Below are 9,850 nucleotides of genomic sequence, written 5' to 3'. Positions count from 1 at the left end.
GACAACCTATTCTGAGCATATGTTTGCTAAAATAGATTAAGTGTAAAATCACAGCTATTTGCTTCTATGCCACCAATCCCCAAACCAACTAGTGAATGTTCACTTTAAGTCAACAGTTACAGACAGCTGAAATTTGGAAATCAAATAATGCAACTTTTTCTTGCGCCCAATGAATAGTAAATGAACAAGGGGTTTGTAAGGACTCCAAACAATCCCTTTCAAGGCTTGCACGTATCTGGGGCAGGCCTCAGTTTCCGGTTTAGGTACTGGAAAAAAAACCAGAGGGCTTTGGAGTGCCTGCAGCTCGCTAGCGCACAGGTCAGACAGTGCGGTGAGGTCAGACAGTGCCGTGCGGGGCGTGCAGGAGGTACCCGGCTTGCCTGGCGGCCCAGCTCGGCGTCACCGCGGTCAGACCAGTCCGACAGCTTCGCCCCCCCCCCCACCCCCAACCCCTGCCCGGTCTCAGCCCGCCCTTCCCCGCCCTGCGCAGCCAGCCTGCAGTCCCGGAAACCGAGTCCCTCCTGTGATCGCCCAGAGCTGGACTGGCCCAGCCCCCCGCGCAGCCGAGGCCCCGCAGCTCTCGCTGCTCCCAGCCGGCGCCTGGGCGCGGGGCCATGGGGCGCCCGTGCCGGCGGGAGGCCGGAGCAGGAGCCCGGCGGGAAATGGGTAAGGGATCATGGGGAGGCCTGGGCGGGGGCAGCCCCCGCCGTCGCCGCCCTCGACAGTGACTGTGTGCCATGCACCGGTCTCGCCAAGCCGGTGAGCACCTGCGGAGCGGCTGTCGCTGAGGGTAAGGGTCCCTGGAACCGGAAAGAGGGCTGAGAGCGAGCAGGGGACCCCTGAAAATCCAGCCTAACAAAGTGGCGGAGACTGGGACAGCAAGGGGACGCTCTCTCCACTGAAAAAATCAGCCTGGGCTCTCTCGCTTCGGGCTACTCCAGCTGCGCTGTTGGATCCTGGCTCCAAGCCCCGCTGACGAGCAGGAGGAGCCCTTAAAGTCTTCCAAGTGTCAGAATCAGGTGACACTGAGGGCTTTGCTCCTAATCTCTCATGGCCCAGTGCCTCAGTGGTTTCTGGTGCTCATGACCAGGCCAGGCTGGCCCCTGCTTGGTAGGAGCTGCCCCCCAGGAGTGCACTGGGCTAGAGGACCAGGCAGCTCTTCTCTGTCCCCTTGGGTGCTGGCCCTTCTCCTAGGTGTGTCTAGCAAGAAAATAGCAGAGATTTCTGGGAAGGTAAAAAGTGTCTGCTCAGCTGACAAACTCATAACCCTCTAGGATTTCTTTCTGGCTCTAGAATTGTCTAGCTCATCTTTTCCATAGGATGATGGAGCTAAGAATGTGAGTTCTTTGCTGGATTTTTCCACGCTGCAGGATGGACTTGCTGCTCTGGTCAATGCACTCGCCAGATCTGTGTCCATGGTCTGCATGTCTAGGTCAGGGGGCCAGTATCAAAGTGAAGACTGGGCAAGTAAGCCCCATCTGCCCTTGAACCAAAGGCTTGGCCCCTCCTGAGGCCCAGAGCTGATTGAATGTTAATTAGCAACTAATTGGATGTCCATGAGACTCTCTACATAAAGAACACACCAAGGTCAGGTTTAGACAGTGTGTAGTGCCAAATGATTCATTATTTTCTTCCAGACGTGATATTTCCTGTATGTGAAGCATATAAAGAAGAGTCATTCATTCATTCATCTAGCAGATATTTACTGAGTGTCAACTACGAATCAGGCATGTAGGCACTGCGAATACTACTGCTTTTATTTGCATATGGGTTGGAGAGAGAAAATAAGCAAGTAAGCAGCTGAATGAATTATTTCAGAGAGCAACAAATGCTGAAAAAAACAAAACTGAAAAATTCCCAAAAAGGGATATGCCGCATGACAGTGAAACGTATAAGAGAAATTGGGCCTTAACTAGAAAGTGTAGCAAACAGACTTTCTAAATTAGGTGGGAAAATGGCCTCATGTTCAGGTCCTCAAAATCTAGGGACACAGAATGAGGTGCCCTCTGTTCCTATCAGCAGGGAGTTATAAGCTGCCTATAAAGGATCAGTGAGAAATGAACTAGTGGTGAGTAGCCCCTCTCTAAGAGTATGTTTCTTATTGGGAAGCTTAAACCTAAGACAGAGATTAAGATTCCTAGAAAACATGGTCTATTGACTCACTCACTCATTTGTTTATTTATTCAACAAACATTTATTGAGGGCCTGTATGTTCCAGGCACTATTCCAGGTTTTAAGGATACATCAGTGAACAAGACAATCCTTCATCTCACAGAGCTTATTTCTTGTGGGAGAAACAGACAATAAACAACATAGCAATTTTAATGTCATGTCAGATGAAGGATCTGAAGAAAAGCAAAGCAGCTTAAGGGGTTAAAGTTGATAGGGGCTGCTGTGTTCAACAGAGTAGTCAGGACAGGCTGTGCTGAGATGAAATTTGAGCAGAGACCTGAATGAATGTGGGACATAGCCATGTGACTGCCTGGGGGAAGAACATTCCAGGCAGAGGGAACAGCAAGTGCAAAGGCCCTGAAGCCAGAGCGAGGCATGAAAATGCTGGGCATGCTGGACAAACAGGGAGGAGATCAGTGTGGCTCTGGGGTAGGGAGCAGGCATCTCAGAGACTCGTCTTAAAGGAGGCTGGGGTAGGGCTCAGCCTTGACCAAAGGCACCCAGGAAAGCAGATGGTGCCCCTCACTGCTGCAGCAGGAAAGTTTACAATCTCCAACTTATGGACAGGCCTGGTGGTTTATGCCAAGTAGGGCAAGAGGGGATCAACAGAGATGGGGAGCATGTCTTTTGGTAGGAGAGGTATCATTTGCTTTTCTTACTGACACTCTGCATCCTTCAAAACATTATGGGCAGCATAACTAATATGGTGAAATCCCATCTCAGCTAAAAATACAAAAGTTAGCCAGGAGTGGTGGTGCTTTCCTGTAATCCCAGCACTCGGGAGGCTGAGGCATGAGAATCGCTTGAACCCAGGAGGCGGAAGTTGCAGGAGCGGAGATTGTGCCACTGCACTCCAGCCTGGGCGACAGAGTGAGACCTTGCCTTGAAAATAAAATAAAATAAAATAAACCAATAATAATAATAACATTATGGTGCCACACAATGAGAATTATATGGGCAGCAGACCCTGAGGTTTTCAAATTTAGTATTAGGTTGGTGCAAAAGCAATTGTGATGTTTGCCATTACTTTTAATGGCAAAAACCACAATTGCTTTTGCACCAACCTAATAAATGCCCAGGGAATGAAAGATGAGAAAAACCTGCCTTCTGGGAAAATTCCAATAATCTATTTTTATTTTCATCCTTAAATCTATTAGATGATCTCATTAGCAGGTTTTTCTTAAAAAAACAAACCAGCCCAAGAGCATATAAATCATTAGCATTTATTGAACACATACCATATGCCAGGCCCTACTTTGGGTAACTTGTGTGCAGTAACACAAATAATTCTCGCAGCAAGTCTACGTGGTCTATACTATTATGATCCCACTTCACAGATGAGAAAACTGAGGCCCAGAGTGAGTAAGAAAGTTGGCCAAGGTTACATGGGTGGTAAGTGAAGAATCAGAATTTGCCATGAGGTGGTGCCATTTTTGAGCCAAGTGCTCTCATACTATGCTGTAACAATGTCAGAGAGCCAACCTTGGGCCCAAATTTTGAAGAGATTCTGTCCACCAAAATGGACTTCTGACTGCCCTAACTTTTGGAGAAGCTCCTAGTTGGCAAATGAAATTTGTCCCTTTATAAAATAGTCGTGGCCGGCTGGGCACAGTAGCTCACGCCTGTAATCCCAGCATTTTGGGAGGCTGAGGCTGGCAGATCACTCAAGGTCAGGAGTTCGAGACCAGCCTGGCCAACATGGTGGAGCCCCATCTCTATTTAAAAAAAAAAAAAGAAAGAAAGAAAAATACAAAACTTAGCCAGGCGTGGTGGCTCGTGCCTGTATTCCCAGCTTCTTGGGAGGCTGAGGCATGAGAATCACTTGAACCCCGAAGGCGGAGGTTGCAGTGAGCCAAGATTGTGCCACTGCATCACATCCTGGGCGACAGAGCAAGACTCTGTCTCAAAAATAAATAAATAAATAAAATAAAATAAAATAAAGTAAAATAGATGTGGCCATGTGGCATGTTCCACAAATACTGGTCTCAGACCACGGTGAGGATGCGGGTGCAGGGTGAGGACTACATAGGGTGCAGTAGGTCAGTGGGTCAGATCCAGTTAGCCGGGGCTCAGCCTTGTGCCCAGGAGGCTAAAGCAGGAGGATCGCATGAGACCAGGAGGGCAGGTTTTGTCCACAGTGCATGACAACAGATGGTTAGAGAGAAGACAGCTGTTAGGTTTGAGCACATTCTACTTCTCTCCTTTAAAAAAGATGTTTTTAAGATAGTACTGGCCGGGTGCAGTGGCTCACGCCTGTAATTCCAGCACTTTGGGAGGCCAAGGCAGGCAGATCACCTGAGGTTGAGAGTTCAAGACCAGCCTGACCAACATGGAGAAACCCTGTCTCTACCAAAAATACAAAATTAGCCAGGCTTGGTGGCGCATGCCTGTAATCCCAGCTACTCGGGAGGCTGAGGCAAGAGAATCGCTTGCACTCGGGAGGTGGAAGTTGTGTTGAGCCGAGATTGCGCCATTGCACTCCAGCCTGAGCAACAAGAGTGAAATTCCGTCTCAAAAAAAAAAAAAAAAAAAAAAGATAGAACTTACACAGGTTAACACTCTTTAAAAATATTTTTAAAGGCAATATTTACATGTATTCAAAAATCTTTTTAAAATATTAATGCAAACAGCCCTTAAGGTACACAGTGAAAAATCTCTTTCCCTCTCCTGTCCTGTCATCTCCAATTCTCGGGGGCAATTTCCTGAGAATACTTTCAGAGCGACATATTCTATTTGTAAAGAAGCTTATATGTATGTATACCTTCCTTGTCTTCTTCTTTTTTTAAAATATAAATAGTAGGAAATAATACTTACATATGCACTTTTTAAACTTAATATACTTAGTCATTCTGCTTCAAGACATATAGACAGGTTTCATCTTTCTGGTTTTTTTTTTGAGACGGAGTCTCGCTCTGTCGCCAGGCTGGAGTGCAGTGGCATGATCTCGGCTCACTGCAACCTCCGCCTCCCGAGTCAAGTGATTCTCCTGCCTCAGTATCCCGAGTAGCTGAAACTACAGGCATGCACCACCACAACCAGCTAATTTTGTATTTTTGGTAGAGGTGGGGTTTCACCATGTTGGCCGTGATGGTCTCTATCTCTTGACCTCGTGATCCACCCACCTTGGCCTCCCAAAGTGCTGGGATTACAGCACTTTGAGCCACCACGCCCAGCTTTTTTTTTTGGAAACAAGGTCTCACTCTGTCACCCAGGCCGGAGTACAGTGGTGCAGTCATGGCTCACTGCAGCCCGACTCCTGGGCTCAAGCAATCCTCCAACCTCAGTGCCCTGCCCTGCCCGCCCTCTGCCCAGTAGCTGGGACCACAGGCAGGCGCCACCACGCCAGGCTAAATTTTGTAATTTTTGTAGAGATGAGAGTGTAACTATGTTGCCCAGGCTGGTCTCAAACTGCTAGCCTCAAGCAATCCTCCCACCTTGGCCAGCCACCCAAAGTGCTGGGATTATAGTCATGAGCCACCACACCCCGCCTTCATCATTTTTAAGTACATATATGATGCTATATTTCATTGAATGGGCTACCATATTTATCTAGCCAGTGCACTGTGAGTTTATAAGCTATTTCCCCCATTTCTGTTTGTTTGCTGTGATGGACAATAACACATTAAGCATACCTGTATCTATGTAATCTCAGTTCTGTGACTGTTTCAGCAGGAGGGATTCATAAATGTGGTTTAAAAGTTACTGCCAGCCTGCTTTCCAAAGGCATGCATGTCTTTGTACTTAGGAGAGTGCTGCTTTCCCCTCGGCTCCGCCAGCTTGATGTATCATCAACTTTTTGTTCTTGCCAATTTGACAGATGAAAAAAATGCCATCATGCTATAGTTTTAGTAGGTATTTCTTTCTAGTGAGTGGTGTTACAGGACTTACAAGCTATTTGTATTTCTGTGGACTGTTCATCTACTTGGCCTATGTTTTCAATTGGATTTTTGTTGTTGTTATTGAATTATCATTTCCTCTTTGTCCCTCATTCCTAGTCCCAGTGATTTCCCCTCACACTTACCCTCTAACCCTACCCTCATGAGCAGCAGCTACTCTGACATATTTATGATAAGTTTATCCTTAGATTTGGATGTATTTTAGAAAGATATGATATTGATTTATATATGCATGTATTTTTAACCCTACATAACTTGCACTATGGAGCTGGGCACAGTGGCTTCTGCCTGTAATCCCAGCCTTTTGGGATGCTAAGGCTGGAGGATTGCCTGAGGCCAGGAGTTCGAGACCAGCCTGGGCAACAGAGCAAGACTCTTCTCTACAAAAAAAAAAAAAAAAAGGTAATAATAAAAAAAATTAGCCAGGTGTGGTGGTGCACTCCTATTGTCCTAGCTACGTGGGAGGCTGAGGCTGGAGGATCACTTGAGCCCAGGAGTTTGAGGCTGCAGTGAGTTATTATAGCATCACTGTACTAGAGCCTCAGCAACAGAATGAGACCTCGTCTTTATGGGGTCACAATTGCTTCGTGCTATAAATCATTAAATTTTTCTTGCTTTTTAAAACTAGCACTTTTTTTTTTTTTTTTTTTGAGACAGAGTCTTGCTCTGTCAACGATCTTGGCTCACTGTATCCCCCGCCTCCTGGGTTCAAGTGAGCACGCTCAGCTAATTTTTGTACTTTTAGTAGAGATGGGGTTTCACCATGTTGGCTAGGGTGGTCTCAAACTCCTGACCTCAAGTGATCCGCCCGCCTTGGCCCCCCAAAGTGCTGGGATTACAGGTGTGAGCCACCATCCCTGGCTAACTAGCACTATGGTTTTGTTTTGTTTTGTTTTGTTTTGTTTTGTTTTTTGAGAGGGAGTCTCACTCTGTCTCCCAGGCTGGAGTGCAGTGGTGTGATCTCGACTCACTGCAACCTCCGCCCCCCAGGTTCAAGCGATTCTCCTGCCTCAGCTACTCGAGTAGCTGTGATTACAGGTGCCTGCCACCGTGCCTGGCTGATTTTTGTATGTTTAGTAGAGATGGGGTTTCACCATCTTGGCCAAGCTGGTCTTGAACGCCTGACCTCGTGATCCACCCTCCTCGGCCTCCCAAAGTGCTGGGATTATAGGCATAAGCCACCACACCCAGCCACCAGCACTATTTTTTAGAAGATCTATTTGACTGCAGTGTGTACTCTTGGTTTGTTGCTTCTAATTTCTGCACTGTACTCTGTAGCTAGAGTTATGGAATTATTGTAATAGTCAGTTCCTATTGGACTGGTCTAGAAAGGTTGTATGGAGAATTGGCATTATGGGGTGAACCTCGAAGGATAAAGAGGACTGGGGAAGGAAATGGAGCTGTCCAAGAGGACGTGTGAACATGCCAAGAACATTTAGAGACGGATCCGTTGCCTGCTGGGGCCATAGGTCAGGGTGTGGTGGTGTGTGGTCATAGGAGAGGCCGGAGAGGTCTGAGATAACAGGGTTGGACATTCCCTAAAGCAATGGAAGAGAGAAGCAGTTAGGGGCACTGTTGGGGAATGGGGGAGGAGGGTGCCAGGTAAATATTTTCTAGGGCAGGAGTGATCTCCCAGTGGAGAATTAGGCAGGCAGTTGCTGCAGTCCTCCAGAAAAGCGAGGAGGTGCTCTGTGAGCTGGTGGAGCCCAGGGACCCGCAGGGGAGGAGGATCCAGCAGGACTGGGCACCAAAGCCATGAGGGGAGAGGGGCCTGGGCTGGTGCCAAGGTTGCTAACTTGGGAAGCTGGTGGATGTGATGCCAGTCTAGACAGGTCCTGGGAGGGGCAGGCATGGGCATGGGATGGGAAGGATGCTTACGGGCGTGTGAGCAGGCTGCGAAGTCTGATGCTTTGCTGTACATCCAACTAGAAGATTCCTGCTGGTAATTAAGACGCTGGGCTAGAGAGGGAATTGTGAGCCTTTAGTGAGTAGGTGGGAGGTTAACATGTGGGACTGGATGAGGTCCTCACAGAAGAATGTGAGGGCGAGAGATGCCCATCAGGAACAGAGCATGGGGCAGGCTTACAGGGAGGAGCTGACAAGAATATGTGGTGCCCCTTTGAACTGTGCCCTTTCCTGGCTTGACAACCTCTGGAAATTATCCTCTTGGCATGGACTCTGTGCTGCTGTGGAGCCTGGGCAGGGGAGGGATGGGAGGTGGATATATACAATAAGGCCCAATGAATGGACTCTGCCTTTCTGGAGCTCTCAGTGCAGCCTTGGAGGATGCTTAGATATATTGAGTCAGAGAGGAGGGAAATGGCCCCAGGAAGCTTAGGTGTGCGGGCTCTCCTCCTGGGGTATGAGCTCTGAGGCCCCGGTGCTCTTCCTGCTAGGAGCTGCCAAACCAGCTGTCCCTTTTGTCTTCTGAAAATGACAATGGATAGAGCGTGGGTCAGCTCCTGCTGCTGCAGAGGGCACCGCAAAGCTCACGGCTTTGTTGCTATGGGCAGGGTTAAGCATGAGCCTCCCCAGGGGAATACGTGACCCTTTACAAGGCCCAGGAAATGTCCTGCTCTGAGTTTGTCTTCCTCCTTCACTTTATGAGAGCATACCGGTTCTCTATTTAATGCCAGAGCTTTGCTTTTTTGCAAATCATACCTGCTTGAATTCGTATTCAGTGATTGGTGGCCAATCAGGGCTAATGAGCATTTATAAGGAAGACTTTCAGCTCTTTCTCCAAAGGAGAAAATGCTGCAAAGGTCAGATCCAGCTGCACAAAGTGTCTGCTCATTTACATATCCCTACTATAATTTTTGAGATGAGAGTTTTGATATTTATTTGTATTTATTATATTATTAAATAATATTTAATATTTTTCTGTGAATACATAACAACACAAAGTAGATATTTTCTACTTTACTGCATTCCTAAATCACAGGCTGGCTACACTCTATCTTATTCTAGTGCACATTCAAATAAATGCTTAACTATTAATGTTTAGCATGTGTACCACATATCCATGTAGGCAAACACAGCCTCAGATTTGTGGGTTCATGGAGAAGGTAATCTTGGGGTAGGTGCTTTATCTTAACCCTAAGTAGGGGAGGAAATAACCCTTTTCCTCTTCCTTCTTAGGTTTAGGGACTGGGACCTGCAAATTAAACTGACAAAAGCCAGATTAACAGAAGAAAAAGGTTTTATTCACATGTACATGGGAGCCAACAAAAGTAGTAGCTGGCTTGTTAGATAGTTAAAGTTCAAGGCCATGTACATAACTCAGTAGTGGAAAGGGAGGGGGCAGAAACAGTAACTTTATTATTTTTGCTGATGACAAACATAAAGTATATTTATTTTTAAAAACTGAATACATATGAAACAAGCATGAAGAAATTGAAATCATGTATACTGTTGTCAGGCACAGATAGCTACTGTCAATCAATGCTTTGATGTTTTATTGCCTAAATACACAAACACAAACAAGTTTTTTAAAAATTGGGACCATAGGCCGGGCGCAGTGGCTCACACCTGTAATCCTAGCACTTTGGGAGGCCGAGGCAGGGGGATCGCCTGAGGTCAGGAGTTCGAGACCAGCCTGACCAATATGGTGAAACTCCGTCTCTACTAAAAATGAAAAAAATTAGCCGAGCATGGTGGCTTGCACCTGTAGTCCCCGCTACTTGGGAGGTTGAGGTAGGAGAATTGCTTGAACCTGGGAGGCAGAAGTTGCAGTGAGCCGAGATCGCACCACTGCACTCCAGGCTGGGCGACAGAGCAACACT

The 9,850-nt window shown here is 47.1% G+C and overlaps 1 protein-coding gene across 1 annotated transcript in view; it reads left to right on the top strand.

Moving 5' to 3' along the window:
* The first annotated feature begins 566 nt into the window (after positions 1-566).
* Positions 567-9,850, top strand: part of PSD4 (pleckstrin and Sec7 domain containing 4) — a 45,406-nt gene continuing 36,122 nt past the window's right edge. Inside the window, exon 1 of the mRNA XM_032177294.2 lies at positions 567-666. The gene's annotated coding sequence lies outside the window, so the exon portion shown is untranslated. The remainder of the gene's footprint in view (positions 667-9,850) is intronic.

This window comes from Hylobates moloch, unplaced genomic scaffold, assembly GCF_009828535.3.
Source record: "Hylobates moloch isolate HMO894 unplaced genomic scaffold, HMol_V3 SCAFFOLD_15, whole genome shotgun sequence".
NCBI classification, from domain to species: domain Eukaryota; kingdom Metazoa; phylum Chordata; class Mammalia; order Primates; family Hylobatidae; genus Hylobates; species Hylobates moloch.
This window is presented reverse-complemented; position numbering and strand designations above follow the sequence as displayed.